Source organism: Dasypus novemcinctus, chromosome 12 (genome assembly GCF_030445035.2).
Source record: "Dasypus novemcinctus isolate mDasNov1 chromosome 12, mDasNov1.1.hap2, whole genome shotgun sequence".
Classification (NCBI taxonomy): Eukaryota; Metazoa; Chordata; class Mammalia; order Cingulata; family Dasypodidae; genus Dasypus; species Dasypus novemcinctus.
This window is the reverse complement of record NC_080684.1, coordinates 34,459,163-34,475,755: the sequence shown is the minus strand read 5'-3', so window position 1 is coordinate 34,475,755 and position 16,593 is coordinate 34,459,163. Positions and strand designations below refer to the sequence as shown.

General features: G+C 60.8%; 1 protein-coding gene across 1 annotated transcript in view; it reads right to left on the bottom strand.

Moving 5' to 3' along the window:
* FIGNL2 (fidgetin like 2) overlaps positions 1 to 16,099 on the bottom strand; it is a 31,066-nt gene extending 14,967 nt beyond the window's left edge. The window contains exon 1 of the mRNA XM_058308199.2: positions 15,850 to 16,099. The gene's annotated coding sequence lies outside the window, so the exon portion shown is untranslated. The remainder of the gene's footprint in view (positions 1 to 15,849) is intronic.
* Positions 16,100 to 16,593: the final 494 nt, after the last annotated feature.

The window sequence follows — 16,593 nt, the reverse complement described above, 5'->3', positions numbered from 1 at the left end:
GCGCCCTGCCCCAAGGGCCCCGCCTGGCCTCCTTTTTCCACCTCCCTCCCCTCTGCCTTCCCCTAGCCAGGCCTCTGGGAGAGTGGACAAAGGGGCGATGGAATTCCCATCAAAGGCCGCTGGACACATGGTAAAGAGATCAGGGCCCTTGGGAAGCCGCCTCCTCGAGGCGGCGAGGCCTCCCCGCCAGTGTGGCTCCTCCCGGGGGGTGGGGGCGGCGATGGGGGGTGCTCGGGCCCCAGCCTCCTCATATGTCAAATGCCACACGGCAGGAGGTCAGGCCGAGCGAGGCCGGCCAAGTGGACCCCATCTGGGCGGCGTGCACGGGGGGAGGGGAGAGTGCAGCAATCCCGTGTCCATGGTCAGGGCCACAGCCAAGCTGTGACCATCTGTTGTCGTCGCGAGAGGCCAGGCAGGGGGCCCAGGACCCTCGAGGAACAGGGCTCCCCTTTCTCCCAGCCTTCGAGTGTTTACAAAGAACTTTCCCAGTCTGCATTTGGTTTTATCCTCACAACTTCCCTGCCAGAGAAGCATCATTCTCCCCATTTTACAGGGGAGGAACTGGAGGCTCAGAGAGAGAAACTGATTCCCTCGAGGTCATGACAGCTGGTAACGGGGGGATGCAGCAACGCTCAGCCCATTGGGCCCGCCCACCCTGACCCCAGGCCTGGCAAAGCTGTCTGGGAGCCAAACATAGGGCCCTCATATCAGGCTCAAAATAATCCGGTCTCCAGGGTTGGCTGCTCAGGCACAGCCCTGCCACCCACCCATTGACTGGCCACTCAGCTCCAGACCAACCCTGCCCCACCCTCTCCTCTTCCAGGAAGCCTTCCTGGACTGACACCCCCAAGGAAATTCCCAGGTTGCCTCAAAGTTGGGAGTTCCATACAGTCACTCCTGCCCCACCTTGGACTGTTGGTCTGTCCCTGGGTGTTTGTCCCTCTTGAGATCCAGGGCCTCTTAAGGGCGGCCCAGCCACCTAGAGGAACAGATGATTCCCTGCCTGCAGGTGATGCACATGGCCTTTCCATTTGCAGCCACATGCTTTTCTGCTGACAGATTGGGGAGCACAGCGGGTGAGGAGAGCCTGTGGCCACACAGCAGGAAGCGGCAACACTGGGATTTGGACCCGAGGGCCTGCCTGTGACCCCTGAGCACAGCTTCTAACCCTGCAGTGCCCAATATGTTTGCCACGAGGCACGTGTGGCTACTTTTAAAATTTAAATAAATTTAGATTTAACAAGATGGGCAGTCTGGTTCGTCAGAAGCACTGGCTGCGTTCCCAGTGCTCGGTCGCCGTGTGTGCTAGAGGCCGCAGTGCTGGGCAGCCCAGCTGCAGGGCATTTCCCCCACACACGCGTCCTAGTCCCTGCCGGAGCCGAGTGCCTCCCGGCCCCTGGCGACCTCCACGGCTTTCCCGTGACCTTAGTCGGAGCCTCACTTCTAAAGGCCCCCAAGTAGGCTTCCCTGGGATTTAGGGCCAGCTTTATGGTTTGGCTGCACTCCAGCTTCCCTAAAAAAACCAGCCTGGGGAGGGCACACACCTCCACCCCCAGCACGCCCATCCCGCCCTGCCTGCTGCCCCCACGCGCGGGCCCAGAGAGGCGGGGGCGGGCGAGAGAGGAGGAGAGGGAGGTGGGGCCGGGCATTTGTCATCTGACCCTCCGGGCTGTGCCTCCCACCCCCTCAGCTGCGCTCCGCCCCTCCCCCACCCCCTCCAGCCGCCTCCTGGTCAAATCCCAAGGACAGATGGAGGCCGGCAGGGAGAAACGTGACCACGGTGAAAGCCCTCTCAAGTGGTAACAGAGTCTGGGGGGTCACAGCTGGGTCCCCTGGGGCCTGGCCTTGAGGTCTGACCAGGCCTGGCCCAAAAAGCCCGTCTCGGTGCGGGGAGGGCTACTGAGGAATGCCAGGGGCAGAGTGAGGCCTCGGTAGGCGCTGGACTCTTCCAGTTAAAGATGCAGCCGCTCGTGCGGTGTCGTCCGCGCATGCAGCACACACCGTCCCGATGGAAGAGGCGGGGGCGAAGGGGGCGGAGAGGGCTCCCTGACCACCGGGGCCGGGTAGGTCCGGCCGAATGCTCATTCCAGGCCTAGACAGGGCGCCTTTGTCTGTCCAGTGGTCAGAGCAGGGTGGACGCCCCTCCGAGTCCCCTCCCAGCAAGCAGGCGCATGCACACACACGTCCCCTCCCAGCTGCTGCCATGACCCCCCCCCATGGTCTCACTGGCCAATCGCCGCGCAGGAGGGTAAGTCCCACTGCCCCACGGCCCCTGGGGAGTGTAGTAGCACATTTGAACCGCTCAACCTGCAACTCACAAAGCCTGGGGCCTGGGGAAGAGACACAGCAGGGAGGGTGGGGGGCCTTTGGGGAGCAGTCCTCCCCTCCACCTCCCAGGGGGCAGCTCAGGGGGAGGTGAGGCATTCTGGGGCACAGAGGAATTTGGGGGCCCCAGCTCCAGCAGTGACTAAGCGAGCCATAAAATCCCAATTTACACACTCACTGATCAATCAGTCCATCTACTACCGCCCGGGAGGCTGGGGGGGGGGGCCCGGGCTCCCCCCACTCTCTCAGCGGAGCCAGCCGAGAGCTGGACACAGGAAGTGGACTCTCCACGCTTCTCGCAGCCTCAGTTCCCACCCCCTAGTCCCCAGGAGTGGCATCAGTCCCCAGGGCTGGGGGACCTGCCCATAGCCCCACGATCCGGCTGCCTTGGCGGGGGTACGCCCCTGCCCGCAGCCCTCCACCAGGGTGGAGAGCAGCTCTTTTTCCTGTGCACTGCTGCCGGGGGCTGCCAGGCTTGACCCCATCAGAGCAGCTAATCACTTTTCCAGCTCGGGAGCCCCGCTCGCCTCCCCACCCCCTTCTTTCCTTCTGCCCCTCCCTGTTTTCTCTTCCCGGGCCTGGCGCTGCAGCTGCTGGGGGACGTCCCGAGCCCTCTCCTGGCACCACCCCATCTCGCCCTGGAGCCAGGCAACCCCCAGGAACGCGAGTGGGGTGTCCGTCTCCCTGTGGACCTCAGGTGGGGAGACCCTATTCCCCTCTTCAGGACCCCCTTCTCTTGTCCTCCTCCCACCCGAGGAAAAGAAACTCGTCTAAACCCTACTTATATTTTGTTTGCTTCACCGGGGCTGCCCGAAACGGCGGCAACAGAAAGCCTTTCCAAGAACACCAAAAGAAAAAAAGAAAGAAAACCTCTCCAGTTGACACGCATTCTCCTTTAAACCAGCGCCCTCGGGGAGGCGAGGCCTCGGGACCCAGCCACTCCCCCCTCCACCGGGATTAGCCAGGTGGGTCCGCTCTCTCCCCAATGCCTGCTGGGGACCAGCCACACCCAGCCAGTCGTTTTCTTCGAGGCCCCGGACAGCGAGGCTTCGGGGCCTGGGGACAGCTGTGAGGGCGGCAGCCTCCCGCCACACCCCTCTCCTCTCTAGGCACAGCCTCCCCCGGGGCAGGGTAGGAATGGACCTCAGGAGAGGGCCCTGGGAACAGGCAGACAGGGAGGATGGGGTAACCCTATCTTCAGAGCCATCTCTGAAGATAGGCCCCACTGCAGGCTGCCAGGGCAGGGACACCGTGGGAGCCAGGCTCAGTGGGACACCCTCCTTCCTGGCCTCTGGCTGGACCGCTGGTGACTGCAGTTCGACAGGTGTCCGAGGACAGTGGGGGAGCTGGTACTTTCAAGACCAGCAGGAGGGAGGCTGGGGGCCAGGGCAGGACAACGGGCGCCCCCAGGGCCCCAAGGGTCTACTGGGCTGGTGAAGGGTCTACTGGGCTGGCAGCCTTCCAAGAGGAGAAGCTGCAACTACCACGGGGTGTGGACTGCTGGGCCCCACAATGGGGATTAGCTGTCTCGCCCTTGACCTGCTATCAGGTGGGTCCTCAGAGGCTGTGGAGGGGACTGAGGTCGCCACCACGGAATATGCAGTCGAGTCCCAGACCAATGGCCCGACCACCCCATCCTCCCGCTGGCCCCTCTAACCTGTGTCCTGGAAGAGCTCTCGCCAGTTCCTCCCCCAGGACCTGGCATGCTCCCCCCTTTCTGCCACCCAGAAACTGCCCAGATAAGGTTACCATGTCCCTGCTCAGGCCCACCAGGTCTGAGGTCCAGCTTCACCCCCGGTCATTTTCCACCATCCCTGGGAATCTCCGGGCATGTTTTGGAATCTGCAGGCAAGAATCTGTAGGACCCCATGGGACTCAACACATCCAGGAAACACATATCTGCCTTGTCTCTCCAGAGTCCATCTGTCCACCCATGGTGGAAGTCTAGGGGCTCCTAGGGCACCATCTCTTTGGCCACACCCACCCAACTGGTCACTAAGTCCATTGACACTCTCTGAACCACCCCACAGCTCTCACACCCCCACCACGGCCCAAGATCTGAATTCACTGCCTCTGCTCTCTGCTCTCTGCTCTAACCCTTCTGCTTGGCCGCCATGGTAGGGTAGGGTCAGAGAAGGGAGATAACCCGGCAAAGAGGACGACCAAAGGAAAACTGCCGTCAGATAATACCTAACCAAAGTGGAAAATCACGTGCCTGGAAAATCACATGCCTGGAAGACACCAGGTGACAAAAGGCCCACCTGCCACCAACCCCTCCCCTGGACAGTTCCCACTCCGCAGGGATATGAAGCCAGCAAAAAGTTGTAGCTTTCAATCTCTCCTTCACATGAGGCAGACCACTGAAACATTGGGACTTAAAAATCCTCATTTACATGAAGGGGCAAGAAGGGCCGGCCCAGCCTCAGTAGAGCCAGCACCCCTAGCCCCAGCAGGGGCGACACGTGCAATGCGTACAATGAGCACGTTCGTACTCCATCTTGAGCGTGTCCTTTCGCTTTACATTAAATTCTCCTGCTACAACATGATAAGTCCCTGAAGTCTTTCTCGCAAGTGTATCAAGAACCTTCCTACCCTGAGTTGAGGTCTTTCTCCAAGACCTCCCAGGGACTTGCATCTTCAGACCCTGCCATTCCGACCCCTTCTAGAGCCTGCAGCCACATTCCCTGGGCCATACCTGTTCTCCTTCCAGGTCTTGGTGGGGTCTGGGCTTTCTGCCCAGAACATCCTCCCCCAGCTCTGCAGCTGGGGCTCCCGCAGTTTAGGATGTCATTTTGTGAGGCTGTTCACGGCTCCCTCTTTGATGCCCCCAGAGCAAGTCCTGGGCACCTCTGTCCTGCCACTCAAGCAGCATATTCAGAGTTGAAAGTGGCATATTCAGAGTTGAAAGCACCTGTCAAACTGGGCTCCCCATTCCCTTCCCTGCTCAGATGTCCCCTGCCTAGGAGTCTTGGTACAAGCCATTCTCTAGCCCTGCAGCGATTTCCTGCTCCCTTTCCACCCTGTCCTTTCCCCTCCCAAAGTCCACTCCCTCAGAAAGCCTGCCCTGGGGAGTGATTGTGGCTCAAGCAGTTTGGGTGCCCATCTATCACATGGGAGGTCCTGGGTTCAGTTCCTGGTGCCTTCTAAAAAAGACAACGAGCATATGTGGCCACTCTCTAAGCCAAACTCAGCATGTAAATGCATTACCTTCCCCCCAGCATGGGATATGACTCCCAGGGATGAGCCTCCCTGGCACCAAGGGATTACCACCATCTCCAGCTGGTGATGCAACTAGAAAAAGACCATGAATTAAAGGGGGAAATGGCAAAGGCAAATGAGTTTATATGGCTAAGAGACTTCAAAATGAGCCTGGAGGTCATCAGAGGGGTCATGCTTATGCACATCTCAGCAGGATCCCAGAGACAGCCAAAGTAGATACAACCCCAGGTACTGGTGCTCCTGAGGGCTACAGAGACACACAGGTTCTACAGTCATGACAGATGGCTCTGGAGTTCATTGCCTTGCCAGTGGGCCCTACTGTGGAATTTATGCTCCTGATTGTGATGTAGTTGGACTCAGATGTAACCTCTCTACACAGGCCTCTTCTGTCCCTTTTACTGAACCTGCTATTGGTGCTAGGATTTGTGTATGCTCAGGAGACTTGAATCTCTGGACTTTACATGTGCCAGCTGGGCCCTGAGCCTCAACAGAGTTGCAACTCCTACTCTCTGTTTCATTGGACTTACATAGGTCAGCTGATGGGAAGGTGAGAATGGTCAACTACCATACCAAGGAACCAAGAGTGTCAAAACTACCACACCAGGGAACCAAGAGTGTCAACAACTGTAAGCAGGAGAATCACATCCATCAGCCATGTGGGATCTAAGCCCCTTCTTGATTCAGAGGTGGAGTGGACATCACCATCCCAGGTTCACAGGATGGAGGAATAAAATATGGATTAGAGTAGACTTACTGGTATTCTACTATAGAACTATTGTGACTCCAGCAATGGAAGAAATTGTATCACTGATGTGAAAATGGTGGTCACGGGAGTTGCTGAGGGCAGGGAGAGGGAGGAAGAGGTGTGATATGGGACATTTTCAGGACTTGGAGTTGTCCTGAATGATATTGCAGGGACAAATGCAGGACATTTTATATCCCACCATAACCCACTGGATGGACTGGAGGATAGTGTGAACTTCAATGCAAACTATAGTCCATACAATGTGGCAGTGTTCTAGGGTGCATTTACCAAATGCAATGAATGTTGCTTACTGATGAAAGGGGATGTTAATGTGAGAGGAGCAGGGGTGGGAATAGGGAGTGGGGTATATGGGAATCTCTTATGTTTTTTAATGTAACATTTTGTAGGATCTATTTATCTTTTTTAAAAAAAGACAATTAAAAATCTTAAATAAAAAAGAAGATGAGCAAGACAGCAAGCTGATGCGACTGTCTGGTACAGCGAGCAGACACAACAAGATGATGCAAGGAAGAGACACAATAAGGAAACACAATGAAAGACACAACAAGCAGGGAGCAGAGGTGGCTCAACTGATTGGGTGCCTCCTCCCACAAAGACAGTCCCAGGTTTGGTTCCTGGTGCCTCTTAAAAAGAAGACAAGCACACAATGAACACAAAGAGCAGACAACAAGCACAAACAAGTGGGGGGGGGGGAGGAATAAATAAAAAAAATAAATCTTTGGGGGAAAAAAAGCCTGCCCTGATGCCAGGGTAGTAGAATAAGCCTCTGGAACAAGGTGGATCTGTTCTTTCTTACTATAGTAATTATTTTTTTAATTACCTGTTTAAAAGACTTTTTCATGAGAGTAAAATGATTTGCAGTGGAGCCCTGTACTCTGCTCCACCTCGAGTCAACCACCCTCCCTGAAGCTTCCCATTTCTCACAGCGATACTACACCAGCCATTCATGGGTGTCCAGCAGGCGCTCAGTGACGGCGGCTGGCGGCCATCGCATACTGTTCAGGCACCACTGCTATCTGGGGGCCGGCGAGACCCTCCAAACACCTGGCTCCCGGTGGGTCTGCAATTGGGGCTCCTCTTTCCTCGGGACTCGGCCCCACTGGGGCCTGGAATGGAGGATGACATCAGGCAGCTGTGGGCACCTTTCAGAGTCTGGCCAATCTGTAAGCCTGTTTCTCAAAAACACTTTTCAAATGTATAAAATAAAATACATGGTAGGAAGTGGACTTGGCCCAATGGATAGAGTGTCCACCTACCACATGGGAGGTCCCCAGTTTAAACCCCAGGCCTCCTTGACCCGTGTGGAGCTGGCCCATGCGCAATGCTGATGTGCGCAAGGAGTGCCTGCCACGCAGGGGTGTCCCCGCGTAGGGAAGCTCCACATGCAAGGAGTGCGCCCCATAAGGAGAGCCACCCAACGAGAAAGAAAGTGCAGCCTGCCCAGGAATGGTGCCGCACACACGGAGAGCTGACACAAGATGACACAACAAAAAGAAACACAGATTGTCGGTGCCGCTGATAAGGATAGAAGCGGTCACAGAAGAACACATAGAGAATGGACACAGAGAGCAGACAACTGGGGGGGAGGGGAGAGAAATACATAAAAAATAAATCTTTAAACAATAAAATAAAATAAATAAAACAAAATACATGGGACTCCAAGGAAAATAATAACCCTGGAATACAATTCCACCCACGAGCTCCTCGGGGGTCAGGGGCCACAGGTCTCGCTCAGGCCAAGAGCCTGGCGGTCCCCCCTCTCGGGCCCGCACCACCCATCCCCCCCCAGGCTTGCGATCCAAGGTTGAACTGAGTCATTCTGGCTGAAGCCCTAAGGTCTGGGTGATCCTCTGCACCCATGGCCCCCGCACAGGGTGGGGTGAGAGACTTGCCTCTGCACGGCCGCAAGCAAACAGGCCCGGGCAGCCCACCCGGGCCTCCCCGGCGCTGCCCGGGCCCCCTCCTTTCCCTTTCCCAGCCCTGGGGGAGCTGAGCTGAGTAACTCCAGCTATGCAGCCCGGCCGGTCTACCAAGGCGTGAGTGGGCAGGGCTGTCCCCCAGGGGTGGCCCCCCCCACGCACAGGGCCACAGGGCCAGAAAAAGAAATCGCCAGGAAAAGGCTGAGCCGCCACAGCCTGCCTGCTTCTGCGGGGGAGTCCCAAGACCCTCGAATGCACCCCGCACTACACTGAGGACCTCACACACGTCAGTTCGTTGAACCCCATAATAACCCTAGGGGGGAGGGCCACTGTTATTCTCATGTTACAGATGGGGAAACTGAGGCGTGGTTGCCTCGTCTAAGTCACCGAGGAGGACACGGTGCCGTCAGCCCAGGCAGTCTGGCTCCAGTCTACATTCTGACTACCCTGAGGAGCCCGGAGAGCAAGCCACCTGGAGACCTACAGGAACGGGGTGTTCAATCCGCAGATCGGATATCAGAAGGACTGTGTGGCTCTGTGCAGCCCCACCTCTCCCTCCTCCCCCAGATCCTCCAGCCTCCTCCAAAGAGGCAGACCATCCACAGAAGGCTTCTGGCTTCCTGGGAGAACTGGGCCTGTCTGTCTGAGGATTTTCTTTAGAAGTAATGAGCTCCCCATCAGTAGAGGCAATCATCTCTAGAAGTAATGAGCTCCCCGTCAGTAGAGGCAATCAGCGTCAGAGGCTGTCTTTACCGGGAGGAGCACACCAGGCCTGCTGAAGGACACTCCACCTCGTCTCTGCAGGGCGCCGGCCTGCGTGGCCCTTGCCAGAAGTGGCCGGGGCAGTCTCCTGGGTCACCTCCACTTGGTTGTCTAGTGCACACTGCAAACTCAACAAGTCTCAGACTGAACAACTGACCTCCCCCGGCCCCGATGCTCCAGCTGCCCTCCCCATCCCATGTAGGCTGCTCTGTGATTCCCAACAGGGGGCTGAGACCCCAAAACTCAGGAACGAAGGCTACAGTGTGGAAGATGGTGACAGAAGAACGGCCATCCCGACAGAACACAGCCAATCTGGGAAAGGAGGCCCTGCCGGGGCAATGAGCACCCGCCACTAATGAAACAGGGTCTCTCCGAGGAGCTGGGGTGGAAGGGGCGATTCCCCCCAGCAGTGGGGAGCCCCTCCACCCCAACAGCAGGCACGCAATCCGGGTACAGGGGGAGCGACACAATACAGGGGAACCAAGGGGGGCTGATCCCCCCCAGCCCGGAGAGACGGACAAATACCCCCAACCCTCAGATTCCTTTTTTTTTTTTAGGAGGCACTGGGTTTGAACACAGGACCTCAGTACATGGGAAGCAGGCACTCAACCACTGAGCTACATCCACTCCCCAATGACAGTTGGTTATTTTTTCATTCATTTGTTTTGTTTTTAGGAGGTACTAGGGCTTGAACCCAGGACTTCGTACATGTCAGGCAGGCGCTCAATCACCAAGCTACATCCGCTCCTCACCCCCAGACATTCGAGCATCCGAGGTGCCCCGTGGACCAGTCATTGGCTTGTCCTCCCCCCTTCTCCCAGCTCAGACACCTTCCTCGAGAAGGGGCTCACGAGGGTGGGGGCGGAGGTCGCCTAGACACACGGACCGATGCGCCGCAGGGGGCGTCAGAACAGTTTTCCTCAGCAAGTTCCTTGAGAGCAAGGAGAGGGTGCACCAGATTCACGTTCAAGGTTCCACCGCACCCCTCCAGGGGCGTCCCCAAGGCAGCACCCCGTGGGGCGGCCTCGTGCAGGATCCGTGGGTGCCCGCTGTAAGCAGGCTCCAGGCCCCCCACATCCCGCTGCCCGGGCAGCCTCCAGGGGCCCAGCCTCAGCAGCCGCCCGCTCTGCAGGGCGGGGCCGTGTGGGCCCAGGACACAGGCAGGTGGCAGGTAGGGCCCGGGGATTCGGGGCCACAAGCCCCAGAGCAGGAAGCCGGCACCCCAGGTCTTCAGTCCAACCCTCAGGGCCCACTTGGCCCCCGGCGGAGTCTCCCGAGGCAGGGGCCCTTGTCCCAGTTTCTTCTGCCGATTCCCACAAACGCCCTCCCCCAGAAAAGCTCATTCCCCCGGCTGCAAGGCCCTGCCCTCATGGGGCTGGTCTTCCCTCTTCAGCCCATCCTGCAGAGCCTCCAAGTTCTCAGGGTGTCACTCCCCAGCTCACACCCCCCCCATGGCTCCCCTCTGTCCAGGAAAGTGGACCTAAAGGTGGAGCCTGACCCTTTGCCTCTTTGCCGGTCACAGTCTCGGAGGCTCCTGGACGGTGAGGCCGCATCAGAAGGAACGGCTGCTGGACGAATGGATGGCCGGAAAAAATACCCAGAGCCTGACACAGGGCCGGCTAAGACATCCAGAGCCTGACACGTGCCCTGCGCGGGCAGGCGAGTGTGGCTGCACGTCGCGCTAGATGCCTGCAGCAAGGCCAGCGCCCCCAGGGCTGGAGCTCTGGGCCTCCGCGGCCCTGTGGGAAGCTGAGGCTTGTTCTGGGAGATCCCGGGGTGAGAGCCCCAGCTCAGGGCCTGGTACCAGGTGCCCAGCGTTTATGGAGTCTCAGGGACCCAGGACCCCTGACTCTGGCCGGGCACCTGCTGAGGCCTGGCTGGGATGCACCCAGGAGCCTTGCACAGCGCTGGGACCCAACAGGTGCTCAACACGGGTTTGTTCAGAGTAAAATGCAGCCTCTCGGTCACATCTTTCCATCCAGCACTGAGCTGGGAGGGGATCGGGCGGCAGGTGTGCAGGGCCGTGAGGGGAGACAGAGGCCCGTGGCTTCCACCTCGCGCGTCCTGCCGGGCCAAGCTGGCCGCCCCTCCCCTCCCCTCCCTCCTGCGCCTCCCTCTCTGCCCTGGCTCTGCTGTGGACCAGGGCGTTTCAGAGATAGCCTGGGCTGTAAATCATAGGGGGCGGCCCAAGAGGTGGGTGTGTCCTTCAGGACCACGGGGCAGGCTGCTTGAAACAGGGCCCAGGTCACCATCCCTGAGGGCTCACGCCCCATTTTGCAGGGGAAGATCGAGACCCAAACCGATCATCCCTTTGGGGGGGGGGTTACATCGGAATAGATCAGGGTCACCGCAGCCCCGAGCTCCCCACTCCCCCTGCCCCAAGGTCTTGACTGGTCTTTGTAAAATGGGAACTGGGCCAAAGCCCAGTGGAGACCAGCCACGGGCATAGTCACCTCTCCCAGCACTGCACCGCCCGGCGCCCAGGATGAATGCCACCGGCTGACACTGCCCACACGTCCCTGCAAAGGGGAAAAAGAGCAAGGTTCCCAGACGGCTTCCGTGCAGCCCGTGCCCCTCGGCCTGACCAGCCCGAGCCCCAGGCACGCCCATCTGCGTTTCCGGCCTGACCCCCCGACTGCAGGGCGTTCCACAGGAGGACGCAGGTCCAGCTCCTGCCTCGTTTACCCCGCAGTCACGCTTACGAGGTCGGCTCCATTCCTGGTCCCATTTCACAGATGGGTGTGTTGAGTAAGTGCAGTATAAAGGGTGATTAGGATTCTTTGGGACCCTGATGAAAAAGTTCGGGGAAGAGCCAGACCTTCTCGCTGCAGGGAGACCCTACAACAAACACAGCCCTCAGCAGCCCCTCATCTAGGGATGAGGCGAGCAGCCCCAACGCCAACGCAGGCAGCCCACCCTGTCGAGGGCTGGCCCAGCACCCCCATCCTCTCCCCCTGGGCTCAGGCTGCTCCCACCCGCCCCCCACCAGGAACGAGGCCCTGGAGAAAGCGCTGGGTGCGGAGGCCAGGAGACCTGGGCTGCAGCCCGGCTCTGCCCTCAGCACGTCAGAGCGGGCTGCAGGGGGCGGGGGGTTCCTCATGTGGGGTCCCCATGGGCTGCAGGGGGGCCAAGAGCCCCCTAAAGCAGAACGCAAAGTCTGGGGTAGATGTATGGACGTGCATTTTTCTGGGGCCAGCTTTCAGTAGTCCCTCCAGGGAATCTGTAAGTTAAAAAAGGGTCTGGACTGCAGGCTGGGTCATCTACGGCTCCTTCGGGCCTGAGTATTGAGTATTCTTGGGTGAGATGCCTTCAAATATAAACTGCACTCGCCATCCTTCAAGGCCAACTACACATCTGTCCCTTGGCAGTCCCCCCACCCCTTGCAGCGTCTGGACCTGATCTCCCTCACTTGCCCACCGGCTCCCAGAAGGGCGCAGGGCCAGCCCAGGGCTGGGAGCACAGAACATTCCAGCGCACGCCCTGCTCTGCCTAGGTGGCCTGCCCCGGCCGAGCCTCTCCCAAGGCAGGGGCTTGCTGGCCTGCAGACCACAGGTGTGCTGGGGCCCCCTGGCCACCATTCCCCCCGCGGCCCTGGGCCCTCACCGAGCCATGCTCTTCCGCGGAACCTGGTTTTCATTAAATGGGGTAGAGCAGTCATTAACTGCCCGCCAAGTCAAAAAGAGGCAAAGCTCTGCCAGCAGACACAGGGAGAGTGAGGGAGGCCAGCCAGGCCCGGCCCGGCCGACTGACCCGCACGGAGGTGGGGGGAAGGGGGAAAGGCTGGACTCCTAAGGGTCCGACAACTCCAGCAGCAGGCGCTGGGGGCAGGGGGTGGGGGGAGCCTGGGCCCAGATAATAAGCAATTGTTAATGTGATCCATATGGATCCTGACTGGCCTCTCTGTTTAACAGGATGATAATGGCAGGGAAAGAATGCTGGTCTGTGGGGAAAGGAAGGGCCAAAGTCCTCCCGGGGCTGGGGGTGGGGGAGGGTCTGTGAGGAGAAGGAGACCCACCCAGGGGTCTCCACCCACCCAGCAGCAGTAAGCGCCCAGGTTCTGGGCTTTGCAGCTGCCTGGCTAAGACAAAATCTCTTTTGGTCAGTCAACCGATATTTTACGGGTACCCACGGGGTGCCAGGCCCCTGTGCCGTGCCCAGCGGGGGCAGGGAAGTATATGCTCTGCCTCTGTGCTCCAGGGGGGCTAAGCCGAGTGTGGACCCAACCACAGAAGCTGGAGAGAGGCACAGGTGCAGTGCCAGGAAAACACAGAGGGAGGAGGCAGCGACAGAGCTGGGGGCTCTGGGGAGGGGCACGGAGGAAGTGTGGCATCCGAGTACAGCCCGGAAGAGCGAGGAGGCTGTGGAAAGACAGGACAATGGGGAAGGCGTTTGACTGAGGGAGCTGGCAGGAGCAAAGGCAGAGAGGCGTGAAATTGCGTGGAGAGGCTCTGAGTCTCAGCAGTAGAGCTGCGGCCCAGGCAGGGGAGGGGAGGGGACCCCTGCTCCATAAAAAGCTGTGGCCACGGATGACCAGGAAGAGGGCCCCACTCTGGCAAAGCTGGGTTTAGCCTGTCTGATGCTGGTACGAGGCTTTCACCGGTAAAGTCTTACTTCTCTCAAGAAATAAAATCCCATTGTCCTACAGGAATTTTCAGGGCCCTTCTGTTATGCCTTTATTGGTCCTGAGATTCCACTTTTTTTCCATTACTACTTAGAGGATGAGTCTCTTATCTCCTTACGGATTCTTGGAAGACTGTTCTATAAGCGTTATCAATTGTGTGGCATGGCACAGTAGGGCTGTGACATGAATATGCAGTAGGTTTATTATCTCGGGTGACTTCTGTGCCTTTTGTCATAATGGATAGAGTAAAGTTTCTCAGGGGAAAAAAAGGAAAAAGGAAGGCAGCACGAGGCGCTGGGAAGAGCACACCGGGGCCTGGGTCCCTCTGGGCCGCCCCACTCTGCGCTGTGTAGGACCTGTCGTCCGCTCCCTGGGTCGGGAGCCCAGCCCTCCACCAGGCCACGGCAGAGCATGGGGCAGGGCCTCGGGGCCACACTCCTCCTGAGTCCCTCTGCACCCCTCTTCTCCTCCTGGTCCCCTTGGGGTACAGGGGCTTCCTGCGCCTCACCAGGGGCCCCTCCACTGGCGACACAGCTAAATTCACGTTGGCACTGGCGGGCTTTCTCCCAGCGGGGGCATGCGGGTCGCGCCTGACAGGGGTGGCTGCTTCGGACACCAAAGCAACCAAGGGAAGTAAATGAAACGAAACGAAGTTAAATACGGGGAGAGGGGATTTACGAGGCCTGTCAGCCGGTCCAGCGCAGCCGTCCCGCCAGGCCCCGCCCCTGTCCGCGCCCACCCCAGGAAGTCCCGCCCGCCCCTCGGCCCCAGCGCCCGGCCCGCGGGGTCCCCGCCGAGCAGCTGGGTCCCGGCCCCTCGGCAGCGCCGCGCGGCCCGGCGCGTTTGTCCTTCGGGGGCTGGGGCGCAGCGGCGAACGGCGTCTGCTCCCGGGCGAGGAGGTTCGGGGAGGGGGGCTCCGGGGGGCCTCAGCCAAGCGGTTTCCAGGACGCGGGGTTCGGGCTGAACTCTGGGTCGGGGGCCCCCACTGCAGGGTCAGAGTACCTCGGGCCGCGGCCTGTCCCGGTCCGCTCCAAAGCCAGGCTGCTCCACGACGAGGGCCTCGAGAACCGAAAATGCGCCCCCGCCCCCCGAAGCTGGAACCGGTTCCCCGCGCCTCTCGGCCAGGCCTGAGGGCAGAAGCCCGGCCGAGGACCGCCGCCCAAACATTCTTCCGTCCTCTATTCTCCTCCAAATTAGGTATCCATGGAGACAAGGCCAGGCAGCCTGACAGCCCCACGGCCTAATCCTGATTTAGTGACCGGCCCTTTAACAGCCCACCCACCCCCGCGCTCCCCGCCGACGCTGGGCGCCCGCTCCAGGCCGCTCAGTCTCTCCCCTGCCTCATCCGTTCAGGAGGGCCACGGGGGGGGGCTGGAGGGCCAGTGTTAGCTGAGCACCTACTGTGTGCCCAACACCCGGCGAAGGCCCCGCCACAGAGCGCCCTCCCAGCTTGTGGCACCTCAGTGTAGCCCAGGAGAGGGCCCTCGGGGTGGGGAGGTTTAAAGGGCTCTAGGAGCGCGGGGGTCGCCCTTCTGTCCGGTAGCCCAGGAGTGAAGAAGCTAAGTGCAGCTTCTGGACTCTGAGATGGGGCTCTGCTCTCCGCGGTCAGAGCAAAAGAAATGCAGGAGCCGGGCCTTAGGCGAGGCCGAGGGGCCCCGGCCGGCCTCGGCCCCCTGTCACTGCCCGGTCATGATGCTGGGGAATCTCCGGGCCAGGAACCCAGCCCCCACCCCCTCGCACACTCAGGGGCCGCTGGACAAAGACCTGACGAAGTAGGAGGGGCCTGCGGGCCGGCCCTCTGGCTCCGGACACTAGATCCTTCTGAGACCTGAACCCGCAAATCTTGACTCCCCAGCCCCCAACCCCGCAGTCCCCGCCGCCCCCCGAGCCGGCTGTTGGCTAAGGCTGCAGCCTCCGCACCGGAGGGGGCGGGGAGGCGGACGCCGGTCTGCGGCCGGGCCGCGATCCCTTCTCTTCCCGCCCCAGCACCCCCCCACCCCGGGAAGTGACCCTCGGCTCCCACGCACCAGCTCGGGTCTCTCGGGGGCTGCCTTGCCCTACGACCCCCCGCCTAGTTGAACCCCGCGACCCGCAGCCCCCCGCCCCCTCTGGCCCTCGCACTGCCCCGAGCCGGCGGACAAAGCTCCGGACACCCCGACCGAATGGTCACCATCCCCTGACCCCGGCCCACCCTTGCTCTCCCGTGCCTGCCCCCGCCCGGGTCCGTGGCCCCGTACCTCGGCATCCCGGCCGGGTCCTAGGTGAGTGTCCGCGGCCCGGGGGGGCGTCCGGCCCCGGGGCCGGGGCGGGGGCGCGGGCCGGGGGCGACAGGCCGAGGCTTGGGGGCAGCGGCGCTCACCATCCTGGAGCCGCTACTGCTGCGGTTGCTGCGGCCGCCGCGGCCGGGAGCGGGACTGGGCAGTGGGGGTGGCCGGACAAGGGGCGGCCCCGGCTCCCCCCGCAGCAGGACCCCCACCCCCGCCTCCCCTCGCCCGCCCCCAGCGCCCTCCTCGCAGGCCCTCTCTCCCCTCCCCTCTCCCCGCTCCTCCCCTCCCCTTGCGCCCCTCCCTTCCCCCAACCCCCGCCCCTTCCCCGGCCCTCTCCACCCCAGGCTCCCTCCCCGCCCTCCCCCACTCCCCCACCTCGCCCCCGCCCCGCCCCCACCTCCCCTGGGCTCGCGCAGCCCCTCCTCTCAACCCTCCCGGCCTGGCCCCGCCCCTCTCCCTCTCCTCGCTCTAAAATAAATTAGCCAACGAGGGGGGAAAAAAAGAGCAAATGACCCTTGGTGTGGAGAGTGTCCTTGCGCCACGCTCAGGCCCGCCCGCGCCCGCCTCCGCTTCTCCTGGGCCTTCGAGGCGGGAAGTTGGGATTGGGGTGCAGGCCGGGCCGGCCGGTAGGGGCTGGGGTGCGGCCCGGGGGCGGGACTGTGCAGCCCCGCGCGCCGGGCGTGTCCCCTGGGTGCGAGTGGCTTCCTGGGTCGA